Consider the following 26,915-nt stretch of genomic DNA (forward strand, 5'->3'; position numbering starts at 1 on the left):
TAAGCCGAGCACTCTCATTCGCGTGGCAGGGGAATGATTATGAAAAGCGAAGAAACCTTATTTTTTCTTATGGAACTCTGGCTTATTGGTACAACTATCGGGTGACACTGTCTTGGTATAAAATATACTTGCAAGGTTTAGTTCGTTGAAGTTTTAATTTTGCACAGTTCTATTAGCTTCTGGTGGATCATTTATTTCTGTGTTTGTGCAGCTGGATGATTTAGTGAGTGCCCTGTGGCAATTTAGTAATTGGTTGTATAATTAAATGTGTAGTTAGAGTTACACCATGCCAATTTAATTATTGGTGGTGTAATCGATATGATGTACGAATGTGGAGCTGCAGTCACGTTTAGTAGATACATGACAATTTAATAACTTGACAAATTTGCAAATAAAGAACTACACAAAGCTGATGTTGTATTTGTATCTAGTTATGTAAGATAATAGTGTGTCCTTAATTCTATATAAAGATGAAAATTATCTTCTACAGAAAGATCTTTAAAGATGAAAATTATTTTTTGTCCAAGCATGAAATTCTAAATAAATTGGCATACGTTCTCATAGCAAACGTAAATTTCTTCGAAAGAATTAAAGCTACCTAGACGTACTTGTGCACATAGTTCAGACTCCATAGAAGATTCTACAAGCAGTGCTGATCTCGTACAGAGAAACTTAGTTTACTTTTATAAGCTCGCTACATAGCACGAGACTGATACACGAGCTGAACAAAACTTTCGGCATCTTTATCAGCTTTCGGAAAAGTTTCGACGATACTATACTTGAAAGTAAATTATCGGGTGTACCTATTAAAGCCTCAACTACCTGGAATTTATGAACATACAACAAACTATTATCCTTAAATTAAGACAATATAACGGATACAACAAAATACTTCCTAAATTATAGGAGTTTCGAACAGTTCTCTTTAATCGCGAGCGAATCAATTAGGGTACTTAAAATTAACAGGTTCTTTAATAAAGTGTCTTCGGTAATCGTATTTTAAACTCACGTGCAGAGTCGTATTATTTTATTAATATTGAAAAATGGTACACAAAATTTATGTCACGAAATTATCGTTTTTTTTCATGAATTGTTTGAGGAGTTGGACATTCAAAGTCTCATACAATTTGATGACATAGAACAACTGCAAAGTGTTATTTATTTCATGTCATCTCGAAACTAGAAGTTTATATAAAGTAACTAAGTTGTTGTTCTATTAAAGCGTTAACGAATTTGAAAATAACATCCTTTAGAAAGAACGGACACAGCGTGATCGTTTTTTTATTAGAAGATCAGCTTTAAGGTGCGAACAACGTCCTGAAAAGCTTTCAGAAAACCGGACGATAAGCGGCGAAGCGATAAGAATTTTTGTCCGAACCGTGTGGAAGCCACGCGGCTCTCCATCTCGCGAAGAAAAAAGTTCCAAGGAAAAATAGAACGGAGATAAAAGGCTTAAACAAAAAAAGAGGGCGGGAAAAGAAGAGCACGGTGAATCGATAAGAAATCAAGGTTGGGCGCACTTGGTACCGAACGTTTCCGCATTTGCATGCAATTTTCAAACTGTTCCGCGTGAACGAGACAGAGAAATGGATTTAAGATTCGATTACACTGTGCGCGCGACTTAAACGCGGAAAGAAGACTGCTGATGCATTAGTGTCGCTCGTTAACGAGAAATGCTTTCTTATGATTTATATATTGTTATATGCATTTACAATATTTTGTGAAGGTTATAGGACTTGGGGAATTTGGAGAATTTTGGGGATTTGAGGAATTTGGGGAATTTGGGAAATTTGGAGAATTTAGGGAATTTTTGGAACTTGCAGAATTTTTAGAATTTGGAGAGTTTGGGGAATTTTGGGGATTTGAGGAATTTGGGAAATTTGGAGAATTTAGGGAATTTTTGGAACTTGCAGAATTTTTGGGAATTGGTAATTTGGTAATTTGGTAATTTGGTAATTTAGTAATTTGGTAATTTGGTCATTTGGGAACTTTGGGGAGTTTGGGGAAATTGGGGAATTTGGGGAATTTGAGGAATTTGGAGAATTTTGGGAATTTGGGGAATTTGGTAATTTAGTAATTTGGTAATTTGGTCATTTGGGAACTTTGGAGAGTTTGGGGAAATTGGGGAATTTGAGGAATTTGGAGAATTTGGGGAAATTGGGGAATTTGGTAATTTAGTAATTTGGGGAATTTTGGGAACTTGTGGAATTTTTAGAATTTGGGCAATTTGGTAATTTAGGGAATTTTGAGAATTTGGGTGGATTTGGGGAATTTTTGGAATTTGGAGAATTTGGGTAATTTCAGGAATTGGAATTTCAGAATTTGGGGAATTCGTGGATTCTTGGGAGTTTTGGAGATTTGGGAATTTTGGGAGTTTGGAGAGTTGGTGAATTTTCAGAATTTAGGGAATTTTGGGAACGTTGAAAATTTTGGGGAATTCCCCAAATTGGCGAATTTGGGCAAATTTTGGGAATTGGGAATTTGGTCATTTGGTAATTTGGGGAATTTGGGGAATTTTGTAAATTTTGGGTATTTGTGGAATTTTGGGAATTTGCGAGAATTCAGGAAATTTGGGGAATTTTTAGCATTGTGAGAATTTAGGGAATTTTGAGAATTTGTGAAATTTTGGCTATGTGGAGAATTTGGGGAATTGCAATTTGGTGAATTGTGAATTTAGAAACTTGTGAAATTTCAAGAATTGCAAATATAAGGAATTATGAATTTGTAGAATTACCAACCTAGTTATTCAAACCTACAAGTCTCCAAAAAAACTAAAAACAATACATTATTACAAAATAAATACCGAGTCCCAAAACGTCACTCGATGATTGATTAACTTATCGAACATTGCAAATCGATCGTGCCAGGTCACTTACGTGCATACGTATCGATAGAATCGTATCGCAGGAACGTTTACTGCTTACGGTTAACTTTGATGTCTGATCCTGACAGTCTATGCGAACGCAATAGTAGCAGCCGAGCAACCAGAAACAGATCTCATCGATACCTTTGTAACAATTAACCCGTCATCGTACTGCAATTTGATATAGTGCTTTCATAATGCTCTATGCTCATTGGCGTACTCGGTTTACGCGAACGTATATCGTTTGCAATCCAAATAACCGTGTGCCGAACGTTCATTACCATTTCCTCGATCGCTAATTTTATCGTGAAACGAATTTCTGAAAACTGTAATTACAGTAATTTATCACTACAACTATCAATGCAGTTAAATTCCTCATTTTAGGTTACATAAATTTAACATTAACTTTACATCCCCAACAGTTCGCTCTTATTCAAATAATTCATTCAATAAAAATCCTACATGATCCAATCTTTAATATTTGTTATTAAACTAGTTGTTAATATAACTAAATAATAGCAAGTCTAATAAAAAAAATCAAAATAAAAATTTAAGTGTGTAAGTGGAAATTGATGACGTCTGCAAAAGAAGTGATCGGACTACATAAGTTTAAGAAACCCTATAAGAAAATACTGTGTTAAATAAAAATTTAAAATTGGCGCGCAAATACCAGGTACCGTCATCCACAACAGAATCGACTAGAAAACTTAGAAAAAGAGTGGAATACTGTACATTGACCATCTAGAAGTTGCAAGGAAGATTCGTCGAAGCGTTCGGGTCTAAATTCCGCGAGCGAGAAACATTTCGTGTCGTTTCCGCAAAAATCATCCCCTCGCAAAAAAATGCCGGCTCCGAACGTCGGCGGCCGTTTTTGCATGTTAACGTACGGGACAAAGGGTAGAAAGAAACAAAAGCGGGAAGGATTTCAGGCTCGGAACCGCGGATAAAAGTCGGCGATAGCGTTTCTGAAAGAATAGCGAAGAGAGAGAGAAAAAGAGCGGAATAAGGTGAAAGGAGGAGAAGAAAAACTAGTGACGGCGTAGAAAAGAAAGGAAAAGAAAAAAGAAGAACTGGCAACGGGATGGCTTGGATGGATGGTGGGACGAATAAAAGGAGAAGAAAAGTGGGAAGAGTTTCTTCCGCACGGGATCGATCCGCGAAACTTTCTGGCTCCGTAACGATCGCAGGTGGCCCTGTATTCAACGTAGGTGCACGGGTCAAACCGTGAGAGAAGGTATGGAAGGCTGGAAAAGGGAGGAAAAACGAACGATTGAGACGAAAAGTAGAAGGAGAAGAGAGATGGTAGGAGGTAACGAGGAATTGGAGTCCGCGCAAACTTGACCGTACCGAAAAATTGGACGGCTTGTTCCGAACGCTTACGAGTTCGGGACGTGTGCGGATTACGGAAATCTTTCTTCGTGAGCGCGGCCGAGCGCGTGCACGTGTAGAATGTGCATGTGTGAGTTGTTGCACGACGCGGGATCGATGGAGAGAACGCGAGATATGCGGACATCTCGTGACGAACGATGAAATATCGCGTTGACTGATGATTAGGTTGCTGATTGCATGCGTTTGATGGTCTTTGTGGTTTTGTAGAAAAAGAGTTGATGATTAGTTTGATTGATTTTCTATCGATCTTATGATATTAGGAAATCGCGGTTTCTACATTTATGAGATAAGTTTGTTGATTTTCGTAGTTTTAAGTTCGTACATTTTTAAATTCTCAGAGTTACAAGATTTTGGGGATTTTTGAGAGTTTGGACATTTTCAAATATTAAAATCTTAGAATCCTCAAATTCAAAAATTTTTGAATTTTTGAATTCTTAAACACTCTAGTTCTCAATCTACTAAATTCATAAACCTTCGAATTCTCAAACCAACAAGTTCTCGAACCATACAATTTTTTAATTTTGAAATTCTCAAATTCCCAAATTTCCAAGTACCTAATTTCGCAAATTCCTAAATTATCAAATTTTCAAATCCCTAATTCCCCAAATTCCCCAAATTCCCCAAATTCCCCAAATTTCCAATTTCCCAAATTCCCCAAATTGCCAAAATTCCTAAGTACTTAAATCTCCAAACCCCCAAATTCCCAAATTTCCTAAATTACCTAAATTCCCCAAATTTCAAATTCCTCAATTTTCCCAATTTCCCCAAATTTCCAATTCCCCAATTTCCCCAAATTTTCCCAAATTTCCAAAATTCCTAAATTCCTAAATTCCCAAATCCTTAAATTCCCAAACCCCCAAAATTCCCAAATTCTTAAATTCCCAAATTCCCAAATTTGCTGAATTTCCCAAATTTTCCAAATTCCAAATTTCCCAATTTCTCCAAATTCTCCAAATTCCCAAAATTTCAAAAATTCCCAAAATTCCCAAAATTCCTAAAATTCCCAAAATTCCCAAAATTCCCGAAATTCCCGAAATTCCCAAAATTCCTAAAATTCCCAAAATTCCCAAAATTCCCGAAATTCCCGAAATTCCCAAAATTCCTTAATTCCCAAATACCTAAATCCCCAAACCCCCGAATTTCCAAATTCTTAAATTCCCAAATTTGCTAAATTTCCCAAATTACCGTAATTCCAAATTCCCCAAATTTCCCAAATTCTCAAAATTTTCCAAATCCCCCAAATTCCCCATATCTACCAAATTCCCCAAATCCACCAAATTCCTCAAATTCTCAAAATTGTCCAAATCCCCCAAATTCCCCATATCCACCAAATTTCCCAAATTCCTTAAATTCCTTAAATTCCTCAAATTTCCCAAATTCCCCATATCCCAAATTCCCACCTCCACAAAACCTCAAATTCCCCCCTACTCAAATACCCAAATCCAAAATAAAAAAATTCTCTCATAAACTCAACCAATCTTGATATAAACGAAACAATTCCATTGGCGAGATAAAACGTTTATCTATCCAGCAGTCAACTTTCCCGACAAATTAGAGTCATCGATCAGCGGTGTTTCCTTGAACTTACGGCTTTCGAAATGTCGCGGAGGCTCCGTTTTGCAAGACTAGAAAGCAAATCAGTGAGTTGAAATTAGCCGAGCGTAATACAGGCGCATAATAGAAAACGTGAGCCCGGCGGAAAGACGAGAAACGTTTGCCGGCACACGTTTCACGGAGCGGAGAGAACGTAATGATTAAGACACTCAATTTCTCACCCGTTCTACTGTCACGAGACGGTAATAACAACGAGCGCGGAGCGACGGTAAACTTGGAACATTTTCTATCCACAACCGAGCCCTATCCTTCCTTTCATTTTACATAGGAATAACGAGGAACAAGTCGACTTTAATGTCTGCCTAACTTTAATATCACCGACCGTCATTTACCTTCCACGTTAATGATTCATCCATTAAGACCAATTCTCGACAAAGAGGCAACTTCAAAGAGCCGGGGATCAGACAACGACCCAGCCTCCATGATTACGTAAGAAACTAACGTTCTTAAAGCTTCTTTCTTCGTTTCTTTGGCCTCGCTCGTCGAATCAACGAGGAAACGACCGACGAATCTTTGTTTAGACCGGTAACGAGACAGAGTTCTGTTTGTTCTTTATACGATACCGAGAAACGAGAGTTCAAGTTTCTTGCAAAGACGTCCTTTCATTCGGTCGACGCTGATGCCGCTCTTTGTGTAGCGACGTTCCGATACCTTCCAAATATAAGCCGCGGCAAATTATTGGCGGAATTAGAACGATTGTGGAACGAACAATATGTGGATACGGATTGTACGAACAATGGAATCGATTACGAGATCGGGGGGTTGTTAAAATACGAATGTTTATGGTGGTACTCGTTTGATGAATAAGCAGATGGAAGGTTAAATGGGAGGTTTTCAAGGATATTGTTTATGCAATATACCAAGAGGTTTTGATTAATTTTTTACAATTTTAATAATTGGGTGTGGAGTTAGGTATGAATGTTAGATGATTCGACAGAATGGAAATTTTTGATTTGGGAATTTGAAGATTTGAGGATTTGGGAACTTGGAAATTTAGTAATCTGGGAATTTGGAGATTTGAGGATTTGGGAACTTGGAAATTTAGTAATCTGGGAACTTGGAGATTTGAGGATTTGGGAACTTGGAAATTTAGTAATCTGGGAATTTGGAGATTTGAGGATTTAGGAACTTGGAAATTTAGTAATCTGGAAATTTGGGAATTTTGTGAGGTGAATATTTGGAAATATCGGGATTTGGAGACATAGAGAATTTAGGATTTACATTTTTGAGAATTTATTAACCTAACTTTATCCATTAGCATGTTTCATCAGAATAGTCTTGCTTATTATAGACAACCGCCATTTTGTGTCCATGTAAAAAGTGTCATATAAAATAAATTTCCTAACCTAACCTAATCCATCAACATTTTTCTTTAGAATAGTCTTGTTTACCATAAACAACCGTCATTTTGTATCCGTGTAAAAAGTATCATACAAAATAAATTTCTCAACCTAACCTAATTTAACTTTTCTAATTAACCTGTTACTTTTATTAAAATACTCTTGTTTACTATAAACAACCGCCATTTTGTGTCCTTATAAAAAGTATCATATAAAATAAATTTCAGTGTCTCTCTATATTATATCGTTTATCTACTTCAATTACCAGTTAAAATAATAACAATTCACTATAGAATTTCCTAAGATAAACGCTTGTTCCAAAATTTATTTTCCAATTGCTTCCTCGATTCGTTCAGAGTAGACTTTTGGGCGAACTCTAGGATTATCGTGTTTTATTTCTAAAACATCCTTTCTAAATCTCAAGGGGAATAGTAGCTACAGGTCCATGAAAGGTTGTCGATGCCGGTGACACAGACAGATTGCACCATTGGGTTTGTACTGTTTTCACATCTGAACTCTTATTCGAGTGTAAGGACAACTTAACGAATAGTCCATGTCAGACATGACAATCGTTATTGTCGTTGGAAACTATTATGTCAATTCGGGAAATTATGGTGTCCACAAATCTGCGACGCTCTTGAAATTAACTACCCCTTTCTTTAGAATAGGAAATTATTAGGAAATATAGTTTTTTAGGAGATAATAGAGTTTTTATAGGGAACTTGAGTAAATTTAATTTTTGATTTTGTAGATTATTTTAGTTTGCTAAATTCTGGTGTTTAGAAATCTGTGACATTCTCTAAATATATCTTCAACTAAATCTACATCCTTTCGAATCCCATAATTGCTGTATCTCCATATTTTTATATTCTCAAATCACTAACTTTAATTTTTAATGTTTAACTCTAATGTTCAACTGTAATTTTTAACACTAATATTCAACTGTAATTTTTAACTCTAATGTTCAACTGTTATTTTTAACTCTAATGTTCAACTGTAATTTTTAACTCTAATGTTAAACTGTAATTTTTAACTCTAATGTTCAACTGTAATGTTTAACTCTAATGTTCAACTGTAATGTTTAACTCTAATGTTCAACTGTAATTTTTAACTCTAATGTTCAACTGCAATGTTTAACTCTAATGTTCAACTGTAATTTTTAATTCTAATGTTCAATTGTAATTTTTAACTCTAATGTTCAACTGTAATTTTTAACTCTAATGTTCAACTGTAATGTTTAACTCTAATGTTCAACTGTAATTTTTAACTCTAATGTTCAACTGTAATTTTTAATTCTAATGTTCAACTGTAATTTTTAACTCTAATGTTCAACTGTAATTTTTAACTCTAATGTTCAACTGCAATGTTTAACTCTAATATTCAACTGTAATTTTTAATTCTAATGTTCAATTGTAATTTTTAACTCTAATATTCAACTGCAATTTTTAACTCTAATGTTCAACTGTAATTTTTAACTCTAATGTTCAACTGTAATTTTTAACTCTAATTTTCATTTCTAAACCAAACATCTAAATTTCTACGTCTCCAACCCTATATTCCTCAAATGTCTACATTTCTTTAATCTTCACATCTACACCCCCAATATCCACATCCCTCAATTTCCGACATTATACTAACAAACTTGAAATATTAATTCTTATTTAATCAGTGAGATTAAACATATTCTTCGCAACAACGTATCGAGACACCTACAAAAAAGTTTGAAGCCACCCAATTTTTTCCCAACAAGAAATACCAGCGTTATTAATTAATTAAACTACGTAATTTTGGTTAGCTTCATTATCATCACAGACAGTCTCCTTTCGGGGCAGCGGCTTCGTCCTAAATGCACACGTGCTCACGCGACTCTCTATTATACATTCTTTTCCATTATGCAAATTCCCAACTATTATGCAAATTCCGAACCCTTCTTTGGCCGCCGCGCAAGAAAGATATGTATTTAAACGACAGAACCCTGCTACTATGTCGCCGAACTGTAGAAAAAGGGAACAAAATACTCGTGTTCCCGACAGAACTAAATAAACTGAGAAAGCAATTCTACCGGAGATCATATCTAATTGAAGGGTGTGAAATGTGAAACGTATCAGTTCTTTAACTGTAAGGTTTTATTTTCTTCTTGTTTTCTTGTGGAACAAATGGAGCAAGAATTGGGCAAATGGACATTTTTAGTATAATTTGAAACTTAGCTGAAAATTAAGTATTTTGATAACTGTGTATGGAAGAAGTTAAAACACTTGTCTTGTGATTTGTCAGGTGTGTTGGAACACAGCTACAATATTAAAACAGAGAAAGAAAGTTTAAATGTTGTGTTAATTTTGTCAAATGTGAAGGAACGAAAAATCTTAAAGTATTGCTGAAAACTTGTACTATCTAATCCCCTCCTTGTAATATGTCTTCTAATCTAACACAGTGATCAAGTGATGTCATCTAATCTAACACAGTATATCACAAATAACCTGTTCGTCAACTCCCTTCCATATAATTATTCAAAAATTCGAATAATCTCAATTTGAAGCTCAAAATTCTTGTAACTCAACATAAAATAGTAGTTAAATGTTCCAACCCAAACAAGCATCAGCCCTAAGGTTGCTATGGCAAAGTACATGGCAATGTATGGTAAAGTACATTCACCCTATCCTTAACACAGGCATAATACACTCTGTCCCTTTTTAATCATTTAATCGAGTATGTACGTCGATTCCACTTGAATGTACCTGGTGGCGTGTCCGTGATGAAAGACTTTATCGGTCCACCACGATGGCCGCAACTAAATTTGCGTTCACGGTTGGCCAGATAAATGCTGTGCACCAGCCGCTTTTGTTAGCCGTCGGAATAATATAGGCGGCCGTGTGTACATACACGCTCCCGTCATTTATATGTATAATATAGAGACACACGGAAGTGCGTGTGTTTCTAGCTGTATAGTCGACCCGCAAACTACTGGATGATTGACCGGTGCGGGAGAACAATAGGCTGTCGCGCATCGCCGCTGAAATACTGTTCGAACGTGGACCACGGGGCGGGGAACAAAAAAGAAACCTTTCGATGAGATAGAGTTTTTTATGATAAATGGAAAGGAAAAAGAAAGGGTGGAGCGTGACGCTTGCGCGGTATTGCGAGTCCAAACTTTGTTGTTCTCAATATTTGCTGGTTATGTGAGGGTTGTCTGATATTTGCATATGTGATCTTTAGTTTGAAACATATTAGACATTCATGTATGTCTTTTAGTTTATATATGATATGCGAGGTATATGTGATATTCGATGTATAATATGTGACTTGACATATGATACATAACATATGATAATGACATGCGATGTGTGAAACTTGACCTACTCACATGTGATCTTTGGTTGATGAATTCAGAAACAAAGTAGATCCATACATGTATCTTCGCTTGACAAATTTAGTAACAAATTAGACATTCACATGTGTCTTTCGGTTGATATATAATATACGATATAGGATACATGATATGTGACTTGACATATGATATATAACATATGATAATGACACACGACATGTGATATACAATATGTGAAATAGACTAAAGGTTACGTGTCCTTTGGTTGATGAATTCAGAAACAAACTAGATCCACATATGTATCTTTGGCTGACGAATTTAGATACGAATTTGATATCCACATATGTGAACTTTGGATGAATTTAGAAATAAATGAAACTCTCACATGTGTGATCCTTGGTTAATGTATTATGATATAACATATGATAATGACCCACGATATATGATATACCATATATGAGACAAACTAAACCTCACATGTGTCCTTTAATTAATGAATTCAGAAAACAAACCAGATCCACACATGTATTTCTGATTGACGAATTTACAAGCAAACTTGATATCCACATAATCTCCGGTTGATGAATTTAGAAACAAATTCCACATATGTGTTTGGTTGTTAAATTTAGAAATAATCTAAACCTCCACATATGTGACCTTCGCATGAATTTAGAAACAAACTCCCACACGTGTGATCTTTTGTTAATTTATTTAGAAACAAGTTCACATATGTAATCCCTGATGAATTTAAAAAGAAACTAGTCCACTCGTGTGTAGGTATGCTCGAAGGCCTGATTCATGGTTGTAGTCTGATCCTCAGTATCTCTGAAATCTCTGCCTCTGTTTAGCATTTATCTGCGGAATTAGGTTAGCTACGAGGCCTTCCCTCCGCCATTTTTCTTCGCCACGAGACTTTCGAGCGGCCGGCTAGGGACCACTGTATCCTACGCGAGTGAATTTAAACGAGTCCCCTCGTATAATTTTCAGGTCTTTCGTTCCACCGGCAGAACGACTTCTCTTGAAATCAACGCGAAAGACACTTGGCGGAAATAGGGAAACGCGAACTTTGTAGAATGAGTCAAAATCGTAAATCGTTTTCTAACATTTGTGAAGATTTTGGAGTTCAAAATGTCTCCTCTGAGGATATTTTGTTTTAGAATTCAAAATGTCTCCTGAGAAAAGACAGTCAGCTGCAGATGGAAAATGCAACAGCAAGAAAATGTAGCAATATGAATTATTAATTTCTCACATGTGAAAAAGAATATTTTAGTAACATTTTGACATACATTAATAACTGTAGATTATAACGAAATGGTCATAGTGAAAATTAATGTAATCCAACATAGTTGTACGTAAATTAATTATATAAAATTATACTCCATTAATCTTCTATCCCATTAAATATTTTTAAATTACAATACGATGCAGTTTGAATAAATTTATAAAATATGTAAAAATTCAAGAAATGAAAACAAGATTTTCTCAGATAATTTTTAGATAACTAGCCTAATGAAAGACACGTACCAGCGATTAATTAGAAATGCAACAGGTGAACGTCACTATGCGAAACTAATTCAATCCCCCGCGAGATCGCTCGGAAAAATTGCATTACTTCCGGCGTGCCGCCTATCATACCAGTATCAGAGAGGATGCAACTGAGACGAGTTGCAACCCGAGAATTTGCTCTGTCGTACTTATACTAAGTAGCTCGTTCGAGTAACCGACTACGTGAAAACTACGCTTGTGCCAAAGCGGTTGGTAAGAGACGCGGGGGACGAAGATGGGCGCCGGTTGAAGGAAATAGAAAGAAAGTACGTACGGGCTCCGTTGTACCCACGGGGCCAAAGTTTAATCTCGTAAACGTATAAAAAGTTTAGCGGGCTACGCTGCTATATAATATTACGCGGTTGGAAGTTAGGATAAAGACGATGCAAATTGAAGAGGCCAGGTCGACGAGGAATAGTCGAGATGAATTTCTGAGCCGAAGGGAGCCTGAACGCGCGATAAGGATTAACGGAAATCCTTGTCGCCTGGAGGATCCTATTATTTATCGATTCCGATGAACTGAGGTATACACGAATACTGCGACGGTCAGATCGATACTGCTAAACTTTACATTTCTATTATTATTATTTATTTAGAGAAGTTTCGTTGCAGACAAAATAATTATTTAGAGTCATGCACCACCCTCTGATGTCGATCACCTTAGAATTTAATTGCAATTTATATTTATCTGAGTAAATAATCATTTATCTAGAAAAGATTGAATAGAAAAGAAGGTAATTACTTATAGTAATAGACCACCCCTCTTATGTCGACCACCTTAGAGTTTAAATATAATTTATATTTATCTATAGAAAATTTAGCAAACAAAATTATTTATAATAATAAATTACCACCAGATGTCAATTATCGTATAATTTAATTATAGTTTATATTTACTTGGGAAGAATAATTATTTATCTAGAAAAGATGGCGTAGAGAAGAGCGTAATTATTCAGAATAATACACCACCCCCTGACATCAATCACCTTATGGTTCAATTATAGTCTGTATTTAACCAAAAACCAATTAATAGAATACTAGTAAACATCCAGAAAGATGTAATAATTTCAGAAGTCTAAGTAAATCAGAAGTAAACGCATAAAACAACCATAAAACAAAATCACGACGCCCTCCTTTTTCCGTGTCCCAAAATCCAGTCGAAAATCGTCGTGTACCCCAGCGAACACAGCCAAAAGCCCGTATTTATTTGTAGCTTTCCTGTTCTTGGTTATTTCGTGGATCGCTGGTTCGATACTCCTTCCAAGATGTTATTCGAACGCCACCGGAAACTATGGCCGGATATGTCGGTCCCGTTGATTAGTGATCGTATTTTGGCCCAGCGTATGTACACGGTCTGTATAGATATATCGTCGTTGCTTTAACACGTACACACGTAGATTGAACATGAGAAAGTATCTCTCCTCTCCTCTCCTCGCCACCCTGTTCAGCCACTCGTCGAGTCGGTACAGGATTTAAGGGAGGAAGATAGTATATTTGGCTGCCAGGTACCGCCCATCTCGTTTATGCGTCCTGCCTGACTCAGCAACCCCATAAAAGCCCTTCTTATTCGCGGAAAACGATTTCTTGCGAAGGATCTTGTTTGCTGCCAATATCATTCCTATCAAATCTCTCTGGAGACTGTCGCTCTTCGATTCTCCACTTCAGCTGTGCAACTTTAATTGTTCCTGTTTATCTGTTTTGAGTGCTTTATTTATTCAGTGGAATTGTTCTTATTTATTCACAGAAGTTTATTTCTCTATACTTAGTAATAATTGTCATTTCAAATGGAGGTAAATGACAGTCACATGAACTACGTGACAAGTGTAGCTCATTGTAACTGGACCTGAACCTGAGTAAGTTAGGTGTACTTTTAAATTAGGTTTATAAGCTAGGTTCATAAATTGAGTATGAAGTTGGTAGACAAATGAATTAAAGATAAAACGTAAATTCTTTGTTAAGGTTCTAAGAACTTATAATAATATAAGGACCTATTAACCTAACCATCTGAACTCTTTAACCTACAAGCTTGCAGTTGTATCAGAGCTACTTAAAGCACCTAGAGCCAGAGCTATTGCAGCAAATTGAACGTCCAAATGTTAGTAAATCTAAGAAAGAACTTAAATCTAAGAAAGTGACAAAGAAACCTTGCAGAACCTTAATGCAATCGCGTGTTAGCAAGCGTACCAGTGTCGTGATGTGGAGAAGTGTCGTCGATGATAGTGGAACGGACTTACCGTGACTTCATAAAGGAGGGGTAAAACGTTATTAAGAACACGCTTTGCGTTATCCTCGAGAAAGGAAGAGCCACTCCTTTATCGACGAAACTTCTTAGACGTCGTACCGGAACCGGACAGAGGGATAATGCAAAAAGTAACTTCGTCACGGCACGTGCTAACTTTCCCATGGCCTCGGACAACTTTGGCCCACCGCCACCAACAATATTATTTTTTCGTCAACGTCGACGGATTACGATCGGTCCAAGACGATTCGATAGGTCAACGTGTCCCGTCAGCTGCCGAACCTCGCACGGTGCTGTGCTTGTTTTGCTTCGATTAGGTTCGTAATGACCTCGACGAAACTGTTGAAGATACTTATGTTTGCTTCACATTGACACATTGTGGACATTTTACGTAGAAGCTGAAAATAGTTAGGTTATTTCAATATCATGAAACTATAAAAATATGAAAATATTTAAGGTAGATAAAAATCATTTATGAGATATATGATGGGTGTGAAAGAATGTGTGACTTAGGATGAAAGAATGTCTCAAGGTCATTATAAATATTCAAGGTTATCCATAGATCACAAAGTTATTAGAAATTAGACTTCAGAACTTTCTTAAGAGAATAGATAACAGTTCCCCTGCAAGTTCTAACTTGAGCCAAGTATCCTTTGGTAACCCCGGAATCCATAAAATGTCCTTTCTCGGTGTACATTAAATCAGCTCCTCTTTAGTCCGCGAACATAAAACAAGAATTTTCCGGACAAAAGGTCTCGCAACACTTTGTATGGTGCGCCCTGTATAGATTCCAGAAAAATTTCCAGCGTAAAAGAAACGGCGGGAAAAGAAAAGGCCGAGAAAGTTGTGAACGACGGTGTATATACTCCACGTTTCTCTATCCTTTCCTCGTCCACGCCGTTCTCGTCTCGTTTCCTTTATTCCATTCTTCGTTTCACCCTCTACCCTTTTCATTTTCTCTTCTTTCTATCTGCCGGTTCTTGTAAGACGGACTTAAGCGAGCACCTGGATGGTCGGGTTCGTTCCACGATGGGAAAGGGTGGAACTTCTTTTCGATGGTACAGCTCGACTTTAGCTGACTTTACAGCTACCACCTCTCGTCGACCTTTCGATCTCACGATCTCGTGTCTGACCCTTCTGTTTCTTCTTTCGCTGCCACGCATTCAACCACCTGCTCCTTCTCGCTCGACTTCCGGCGAAAATTCAATTCGTCCTCTAACGGGCTTCCAAAGAATTCGATTGCTGACGATCGTAATGCTCGATCGATCGGATTACTGGATCATTGTCGCGGGAATTTTGGAGGTGGAGACCCGGTCACGGTATTAAACCTTTTCACACCCTTTCGCGTCGGGTTATGTATACTGAATGTTTTGGAAGAATAGCTACCTCAGGAGATGGGGGTGTAGTTTTGGGGAAACATTTTTAGGATGTTCCTATATAGGCAGGTTGTCAAGTATTATAGTTTAACATTTTTTATACTTGATACTATATGTAGAATGTGGAACATATGATACTGGTACATATGGAACATATGGATATTGGTACATGTGGAATATGTGAATTCTGATACATCTGGATATCGGTACATATGGAATATGTGACTACTGCTACATATAAGATATGTGGATACTGCTACATATGGCATACATGCACACTGATATGTATGAAGTGTGAGACATATGAGTACTGCGTACATATGGATAGTGGTACATATGGAGTATAGGATATACATACATAGATATCGATATTGGTATACATAGATACCGGTACATATGAAATTTGGAACGTATGGATAGTGGTACATATGGAGTATAGGATATACATACATAGATATCGATATTGGTATACATATCTATGTATACCGGTACATATGAAATTTGGAACGTATGGATAGTGGTACATATGGAGGCTGGTACACAAGAATACCATTACATACGGAATACAGAACATGTGAGTACTGGTACATATGGATACGGCTACATATGAATATCAGTACATATGGAACATGAAACATGTGGGTACTGGTACATATGGATACCGCCACATATGAATACTAGTACATATGAACTATGGAACATGTGGATACTTGTGCATATAGATACCAATACATATAAATATCAGCACATACAGAACATAGAACATATGTACACCTGTACCTATAAATTAATATTCATATATAACATATGATACATACGGAACTCTCTATATGTCACATACATGCCAATTCCAGAAAACCATACAATGCATCCAGATCAATTTCGGAAGTTAAGTACGTCAGGAAATTCGAGTAACAAACGAAACACGGCGAGGACTTTCAGCCGCAAATTCGGTTTCCATTGAGTGCGCAAGGGGGTGAGGAAACAACGCAACGAAACACCTTTGGGAAAGTGTGTGACGTGGCAGGAATATTAATGGCTTAGCGTTATGACGTCGTACGAGCAGAGCAAATTACGGTAATACGAGGGTAACGTGTTGCCAGCACTCTGTATCGCGTGACAAATACAGAACCCCGCCTGCTTTTGCACCCTCCATTGCTCCTGTTCGCGATTTCACTCAAACGTTTTCCTTCTGCGAAAGGAAAAGTGTGCCCGTACATGCAGTGCCGGGGTGACACCTTCGGGGACCCGAAGCAATTCTATTATTTCGGGGTTCTGGTATAGAAATATAGGATTTTGGGGAAATCGGGGAATTTAAGGGGAATATTTGGAAATTAGAAAATTTGGGAGTTTAGAGTTTTGAAGGGTGATAATTAGAGAAGTTGGAAATTTGGAAATTTGGGGATTTGACAATTTGGGAATTTGGAAATTTGATAATTTGGGAATTTGGAGATTTGAGAATGTAGAGTTTTGCGGTTGGAAAATGTGAAACCTTGGAAATTTGAAAATGTAGAATTTTGGGGTTGAAGAATTGTGATATTTGGAAATTTGAAAATTTTAAGATTTAGAAATTTGTAGATTTAGGAAATTAGGAATCTGAAAACTTGGAAACCTAAGAATCTAATAACTTGAGAAAGTTATTAGCATTTGGAAAATTTGAAAATGTAAAAATTAAAAATGTAACATTCATGAAATATAAAAATTAAAAAATTAGAAATGAAAGTATTTGGAAGAATTTTAAAAGTGATCAAAGCTGCACAATCCCTCAAGGAATCGTTAATTGTGTTTATCGATTAATACAGCACTGTTTGCAGCCTACTTATCGTTCCATTTCGGTCCGAGAAAAGAAAACGACCTGAGAGAAATCTTCTGTTTCCCTTTTTTCTTCTTCGAAAGCGAATGAAAGCCACTACACACGGGGGATTCAAGGTCCGGGATAATTTGAGCGCGTTTTCAGGTTGGATTACTTGAATTGAGAACGCGAGGGTTGTAAAAAATTCGCTCGACGAAATTTCGACGAACGACCCGAATGAATGAGAACGAATGTGGAGGAATACATAAGAGCCACGATTCGTTTTTAAAATTATTAATTGAAAGGAATATTTGCCGCGTGTGCGTTGGTACTTTTCATTTTTTTTTGGCTGGTTAATATTTCGACTAGGCTGCGTTTAAATTCCGACACGATTCTCGCTACTTTTCACCTGATTATTCGCGACGATGGTTCAGAAAGCGTAAAGTGTTTGTTAAAATGGAGGAACAAGCTGCACGCGTGAAATCTTGTATCTCTGAACTGCCATTTTAATTGCAGAGCTGCAAATTAGATTCGTTGATTTTGGACAATATAAAATCGTGAAATGTACGTAATTGCATGAACTGAGAACCCTAGTGACACATTACGATTTTCAAAATTTGGATTAAATGTGGATAATGAAGTTTAAACTGCACATTTTGAGTTTGTTTTTTTAGGTTTTAAATTTTAGGAATTGCAAACTTTGGGAATTGGGAGTTTTTAATCCATACTCCCCCAAATTCCCCAAATTCCCTAATTTTCCAAAATTTCACAAATTCAGCAAATTCTACAAATTATTCACAATTCCCCAAATTCCTTAAATTACCAAATTTATCAAATTTATCAAGTCACCAAATTGGCCAAATTCCCCAAATTTTCCAAATTCTTCAAATTCTCCAAAATTCCCCAAATTTTCCAAATTCTTCAAATTCTCCAAAATTCCCCAAATTTTCCAAATTCTTCAAATTCACCAAAATTCCCCAAATTTTTAAAATTCTTCAAACCCTCCAAAATTCCCAAAATTCTTCAAATTCCCCAAATTTTCACAATTTTCACAATTCTCACAATTCTCAAAATTCCTCAAATTCCCTAAATTCTCACAAATTCCCAAAATTCCACAAAAACCAAAAAGTTCCAAAATTTCAAAAATTCCCCAAATTCTCCGAATTCCCCAAATTATCAAATTACTAAATTCCCAAAACTTCCCCAAATTTCTAAAATTCCTAAAATTCTCCAAATTCCAAAAATTGCCTAAATTCCCCCAAATTTTCAACGTTCCCAAAATTCCCCAAATTCACCAACTCTCCAAACTCCCCAAATTTCCCAAATCTCTAAAATTCCCAAAAATTCACAAATCCCCCAAATTTTTCAAATTCCCTAAATTCTCCAAATTCCTTAAATTCTCCAAATTCCTTAAATTCTCCAAATTCCCTAAATTCTCCAAATTCCCTGAATTCTTCTAATTCCCTAAATTCTCCAAATTCCCCAAATTCCGAACAAACCAACATTTCAAATCCCTAAATTCACAAAACCCGAAATTCTCAAAATTCCAAAAATTTCCAAATCCCTAAATTCCAGAATTTCCACCCCCAAATTTCGAATCTCCAAATTTCTACATATAAACAAATAAACGCAACTAATATCGCATACAACAAAACATTTTCCGTTAACAAGATATAACTTATTTATTTGCCGAGTGTTCTCTCCCACGTCAGATACAGTTATCCTATAACAGTAAATTTCCCATGAAATTCAGCAACAATCGTGTGGGTGTGTTTTTTGTTCTATTATCAATATGTAACGATCGATACCATACAGAGTCGGCGCACGATAACTGAGACGGTGAAATTTAATTAACAGCACCGTAAACAGATGGTAAAATTCTATCGATTATCAGGCATAATTATTTGACGTTCGCAATATGGTTAATTAAAGATCGTGTTTGCTCGACGAGCAGTCAGCTTTTTCGATATATCGGAGAAACGTAATTAGCGGCGAATATTCTGACCCGTTTACACGCATCCCCCACGGACACTCGTGAAATCTATTTTTCCAAATCGTTCGCGGAATTATTTGATTCATTTCATCGTGGATTACACGGCTCGGAGATTCTGAAATAAATCCCTTTAAATAAATGAAGCAACCGATGTACGGAACCTATTCTTACTGACCTGAATTTCTTTTTATCTTTTTGTAGTTTATGCATATAGGGTGTACCAATAATATATGTGCATATTTAAGTATTGTATAACTGAATAAGTGAAATGAAGAATGTTGGTATATTTGCGTTAAGTTAATTCTATCTTAATATTATATTCTATGTGTTATAGTATTTTAGTTAGTAAAATAGATTGTTAGGTCTCAGAATACAATGCCATAGAATTAGATCACGATACAAGTTTGTATCGATACAATAATATACTGCTTTCAGTTTCTCCGAACACAGGTTCAAAACAATAGATTCCATAGGAGTAACATAGGAGGAGACATCATATCGAGTACCCTTAGTTAATAATCTTAGTGGAATCATTTATTTGCAGTTTCCTATTTCACATACTCTTCAAATTCTCCAAATTACCAAATTTCTCAAATTCCCCAAATTCTCCCAATTCTCAAAAATTAACAAATTCAGCAAAGTCTACAAATTCTCCACAATTCCCCAAATTCCCTAAGTTATGAAATTTCTCAAATTTCTCAAGTCAACAAATTTGCTAAATTCCCCAAATTTTTCAAATTCTTCAAATTCTCCAAAATTTCCTGAATTCTCCAAAAGTTCCTAAATTCTCCAAATTTTCAATTTCGCAAATTACTGAATTCCTCAAATTACCCAATTCCCTAAATTCCCAAATTCCCTAGATTCCCAATTCCCTAAATTTACAAATCCTCCAAATTTCCCTTTCCCAAATTCTCCAAATTCCCTAGATTCCCAATTCCCTAAATTTCCAAATTCTCCAAATTTCCCAAATTCTCCAAATTCCCTAAATTCTCCAAATCCCCAATTCCCCAAATTACCCAATTCTTTGGATTCTCGATTCCTTAAATTTCCAAATTCCCCAAATTACCAAATTTCCCAAATTTCCTAAATTCTCCAAATTCCCCAATTTTGGAAATTTGGTGAATTTGGGGAATTTGGGGTACTTGTGGAATTTGAGGAATCTGTGGAATTTGGGGAATTTTGCAAATTGGAGAATTTGAGAAATTGGGGAATTTGGAAATTTAAGAACATGGAAATTCAACAATTTCAAAATTGCCCAATTTTGCCATAAAAATTCCCAAATTAGAAAATTTGAAAGTTTAAAAATTTCAGAATTGGAGAATTCTGCAAATAAAATATGACACGATTCAAAATGGACAAAATACGCATAGCTGATGAAAATGAGGCATAATTTAGGTCAGGAAAGATGGGTAGTTAATTCAAACGATCAATAATGTTTCTTTTCCATTTGTGCGAGAAGCGGGAATACTTTGAAAGCGTGTACATTTGAGAACAGCTTGAAAGAGGACGGTAAACAGAGGAGCACTTGATCGTGGTCGTAGAACGAAGAATTCAGGGTAAGCCTACCAAACTCGAGGAATTCCTCTTTCGTTTATTCCCTTGCTCCTCGTTTCCCTGCTCGTCGATTTCCGCTTTGTCTCGCAAACCACTCGAAGACCACGAACGTGGAATGCCGTATTGGCCGCATCCTCGAGGACACCTGTGGCCTTACTTCAGCATTTTTCTTTGTTTACGTCGCGATACCAGCCAACTTGTAAGCCACTCGAGATGTGTACACTTCGCTATAACCTACACTTTCTTTGCTTAACGACACATACGTAAACTTTGCAATTTTTACTTTCCTAAATTTTCAAATCAGATTTTTAAAATTTATAATTCGGAAACCTCCAAATACCCACATTTGACAATTCTCAAATTCTTGAGTTTACAGACTTTTATATTTTTCACTTTCTACGTCTTTAAGTTCCCAAAACTCGAAATTCTCAAATTCCCAAATGTCTAAATTCGCTAATTCCTAAATCTCCAAATCCCAAAATCTACAAATCCTCTAACTTGCAAATTTCCAGAAGTTCAACATTCTAAATCCCCAAATCCACAAATTCCCAATTCCCCAAGTTCCCAATTCTCCAATTTCCCAATTCCTTAAATTCCCAATTCCCCAAAATCCCGATTCCACAAGTTTCTGATTTCACAAGTTTCCGATCCCACAAGTTCCCGATTCCACAAATTCCAAATTCCTAATTTCCCAATTCCCAAATTTCCCAATTTCCCAATTTCTCAATTTCCTAATTTCCCAATTTCCCAATTTCCCAAATTCCCAATTTCCCAATTTCCCAATTTCCCAATTTCCCAAATTCCCAATTCTCCAAGTTCCCAATTACCCAAATTTCCAATTCTCCAAGTTCCCAATTACCCAAATTCCCAATTCCACAAATTCCCAATTCCCCAAATTTCCCAAATTCCCAATTCCCCAATTTTCCAAATTCCCAATTCTCCAAATTTCCCAAATTCCCAATTCCCTAAATTCCCAATTCCCCAATTTCCCAATTTCCCAATTTCCCAATTTCCCATTTTCTCAAATTCCCAATTCCTCAAATTCCTAATTCCCAAAATTCCGAAATTTCCCCGAATTTCTCCAAATTCTTCAAATTCCCCAAATTTCCTCATTTCCCCAAAATCCCTAAATTCCCAAGTTCTCAAACATCCAATTTCTCAATTTTCAAATTCTCAAATGTCCAAAATCTCATATTTGCAAATTTCCAAATATCCAGACTGCAATTCCCAACTTTCCAAATCTTGAACTTCCACCTAAAAATGTCCACTTCCCAAATTCCACAAAGTCTAACCAATGAGCCCACTTCGTGAACACCCAGTACACATGGAACGTGTTTCTCGACTACCAAGAGGCAACCTCGCATCAAAATAAATGTCGAAAACGGTAAGAGAGAAAATGTTTCGTTCAAATCGACACAAAGGACAGGGAAATTTTCCAAAGCAAATTCTCTTCAATTTCCCGGGCGATACGTCGCGTTCCTCGTTTCGCAGCGGAAGCTGGGGCACGAATTTCACCGGCGAGCCCGACTGTTTGACTTGTTGGGCTAGTAATAACACAAGTTAAACCTCGGTATAACAAACCTTCGACAGTGGAATTCCCCGGCAGTTTCATCGGCATTTGTACGCACCCGGAAACTGTCTGTCTCAGACGTAACCCACCGGTAGCTACCCGTCGATTGTAAATTCATCGTGCCGCGATTTCGAGTTAATGAGAGAACGAGGACTGCGTCAAAACTATGCCGTCCAAGTTCATAGCGATTCGCCGATATTCCTTGGGAAAACCGTTGCCGGCGTTGCTGCTTCTACAGTAATTACGAGAATTAAACCAGCTGCCTCGGTAAAATACGACCGGCTATTTATAAACGACCGCTCGTAATGGTAACTTTGTTACAGTTGCGTTTAACGCAAGGGAGCTTTAGGTATTTCTAATCCCCTATTAATTATGTCTACGTATTATGTTTGACGCGGTACGCAAAAGGGACGCCGTGAAAAATTCAGCGACCGCGAACGTTTCGTCGACGATATTTTTGCTGGGACTTTTGGATGTTGAATTTTTTATTATTCGAATGGTAAGTGTTCAACGGAACAGTGATAAAAGGTAGAAATTATGGTAGATTCGGTTAATATTTAAGGCATGGTTTAAATATCGACGGATCTGTTAATGTTTGATGCACAAGATGGCGGACTGTTGGACACAAAATGGCGTCATCGATTTCGGAATATGTGTATAACGTTTCATATGATTCGATGATATAAATGTATTGCAAAATAGCACTTATGGTATAGGAAATTAATATTTCAGTTATGGTTGAGATGACTCGATGAATTCTTTGTGAATCTTCGTAAAACAAGATGGCGGTTTGTTAGACACAAAATGTCGAGATAGATTTTGGAACATGTAAGGTCTAATATGATTTGATGACATAAAAGTATTGTAAAATAGCACTTATGGTATACGAAATTAGTATTTAAGCTATGGTAGAGGTGACACGAAGAATTCTTTATGAATCTTCGTAAAACAAAATGGCGGATTGTTACACACAAAATGTCGAGATCGATTTTGGAACATATAAGGTCTAACATGATTTGATGACACAAAAGTATTGTAAAATAGCACTTATGGTATACGAAATTAGTATTTAAGCTATGGTAGAGGTGACACGAAGAATTCTTCATGAATCTTCGTAAAACAAGATGGCGGATTGTTAGACACAAAATGTCGGGATCGATTTTGGGACATATAAGGTCTCATATGATTCGATGATATAAAAGTATTTTAAAATAGCACTTATGGCATACGAAGTTAATATTGAAGTTATGTTAAAGATAATTACTAAATTTTAACAAAATAATTTTACAATATTTGAAATTGTGAAACCATAAGTAACTGAATTACACTTGAACAATTATAATGCTTCTTAAGGAAAGATTAATGTCGTAAAACATTTTATTGCTAAATACCGTTCCATTTATGTTCAGTAAACATTAAACTCTGATTGAACAGAAATCTTATAACTTAGTAAAACAGTATACATCTTGGAAGTGGTAAATTAATGGTAAGCAAACTTGCCTAAACTCGAAGTAGATTTTAATCGTTAAAGTTTCTAATGGATGACCACCTCAAGGGTTAACATCTGCTAGACAAAATGTCCAGAAACTAGTTTCGAGTATCACAGTTTCTCCCGTTATATTTTAACCGGAGATTTACTCTAAAATTTCGAAAATTCATCAAACTTCGCCAGCACATTTCGAGAACACCTTACAGACGTTGCTCGAAATGAGGCAAGTCCACATAACTTTATCATGCTAATGTTTGGATGCTAATGCTAATATTTTGTCTAAACAATAATTAGGTACTTTCGTTTGGGATTTATAATATAGAGGAATATACAAAAATTTATTTAACTGCATAGTTTGGAAATTTGAGAATTTGGAAACTTGAGATTCTGAAAATTTGAGTTTGGAAATTTGAGAATTTGAAAATTTGAGAATATGGAAACTTAAAAATTTGAAAATTTGAGAGTTGGAAAATTTGAGTTAGGAAATTAGAGAATTTGGAAACTTGAGATTCTGAAAATTTGAGTTTGGAAATTTGATAGTTGAGAAATTTAAGAATTTGAAAATTTGAGGATATGGAAACTTAAGAATTTGAAAATTTGAGAGTTGGAAAATTTGAGAATTTGGAAATTTGAGTTAGGAAATTAGAGAATTTAGAAACTTGAGATTCTGAAAATTTGAGTTTGGAAATATGAGAGTTGGGAAATTTAAGAATTTAAAAATTTGAGAGTTCGAAAATTTGAGAATTTATAAACTTAAGAATTTGAAAATTTGAGAGTTGGAAAATTTAAGAATTTGGAAACTTGAGAATTTGAAAACTTGAGTTTGGAAATTAGAGAATGTTTAAATTTGAGAATTCGGAAACTTTAACTTTGCAAAAGTTAAAAGTTTCAAATTAAAAAATGTTTAAATCCTAAAACTAAAAACTACAAAAATTTGAGACTATAAAATTTTTCAACTTTACATATATGTATATTTTTAACCAAAAAGACCCTAAAACCAGATTGCCTCAGTTTTGAATTTCGCGGCATAATCTGGTTTTCAGGCAGCCATCTTCCGATTGCCAGGTTCGTTACCGAGTGCTATCGTAAACTAAACACACAAAGGACAAAGTAGGTGCAGTATCGTGAAGTATCGTGTAAAGCCCGAGAATGTTTGCGCTTTTCGTTATGGGAAAATTAAATATCATCGTTGACGCAAACGAACATCGTCCTTTGATAATTCGAACGGCAAACTTTGATACGTGTTCCCGTTCGATAAATTTTCCGATGCAACGCTCGACGAGGTCGAATTTACGGCGAGCAGAAAGGATAACCGGTAATACGGATAGAGGCGGATGTAGCTTGTTAGGGGATGAATGAAAGTTGTCAAGACGGTCCAATTAATGTCAACTCTTCAAGCTGAGTTTACAGGCGGCTTACAACCGGTTCCAACTACCCTCCTTGCTGCACCACGCTCCAGTATTATAAGCTTTTACCACATTTTACCGAAATGTCAATCTATCCTTCGCTTTTCTTTTTCTGTGTTCTCTGTTTTTTTTCTTTATACTTTTCTGACTGTATTCCGAAAGGTTGCGATTGGTCTTTTTCGGGACGATTCTTTGATGAACCTCCAATTTCTCGCAAGTACAAGTTTGCACCTCTCGAATGCGAAAGGTTAAACGGCTAGATTCGGACGAATGAAACCATAGCTACTAACTTGGAAAATATGAATAGGTATCAAATATACGAATTTCATTTCCATTTCATAGTACGGTTTTCGGATGACCTTTAAGTGCGATGTTATTAAAAACTTTACAGAATTCAAATATAATTTTTATGTTAAGTTTCGTGCAAAAATTCCTCCATGTTGGTTTCATTTAGATATTTTTATTAGCACTAAATTTTTAAAATTATTTAGTTGTACTTCATTTCAAAAATCTGAGATCTAGTCTTAAAACCTAACCTCCAAACGCCAGAACTACCAACCAGTCAAAATGACTTGCTTCATGTTTCACATTTAATATTTCAAAATTTTATCCCTGCTTTTTTATCAAAATGCTTGTCATATTTCGAGGCACATAATAATTGCATATATTAGTTGATGCTTCAGTTTACGTATAGTATTACAAGTTTTACCACATTTTACCAACATGTGAATCAATCCTTCGCTTTTCTTTTTCATTGGCCAGTTGTCAAATATACGAGGCTTCATCCCATTTCGTGAAACAGTTTTCGGATGACCTACCTACACGTATTTTCGAAGGTGTGCTATTCAAAATATTAAATAATTCAAATTAAAAATATTAGAAGTCTGATTCGATGACAAGCATCACAAAATAATACTTGTTTCACGTGAAATTAAACTGTAAAACTTGCCGGAGAAGGCTATATAAACCATTCGCTGATGTTCGTAGTACAAAATGGCTGATTGGATAGTTACAACAAACAAACGATTTCAAAACATGGACAAATCCGACATGAATTTATGACATAGAAATATCGCAAAATAACGCTTGTTCCACATAAATTTATGGCTTATAGTTTGCTGAAAGTGGCTATATAATACATTCATTACTATCCATAATATAAAATGGCTGGTTGGACAGTTATAGCAAACGGTGATCGATACATCAACAATCCGATACGATTTGATAACACAAAGGTACCGTTGACTTATACTATGTCAATTCGAAGCTTGAACATTGCTGAAAATAACTGTGTGCCATCCTCTAACATTCGTAATTCAAAATGGCTGACAGACAGTTACAATGACCGATTTCAAAGCATCAAGCCCGATATGAATTTATGATATCACAAAATAACACTTGGTCTACATATATTTGAAGC

The sequence above is a fragment of the Megachile rotundata genome, chromosome 10 (assembly GCF_050947335.1).
Source record: "Megachile rotundata isolate GNS110a chromosome 10, iyMegRotu1, whole genome shotgun sequence".
NCBI lineage: Eukaryota > Metazoa > Arthropoda > Insecta > Hymenoptera > Megachilidae > Megachile > Megachile rotundata.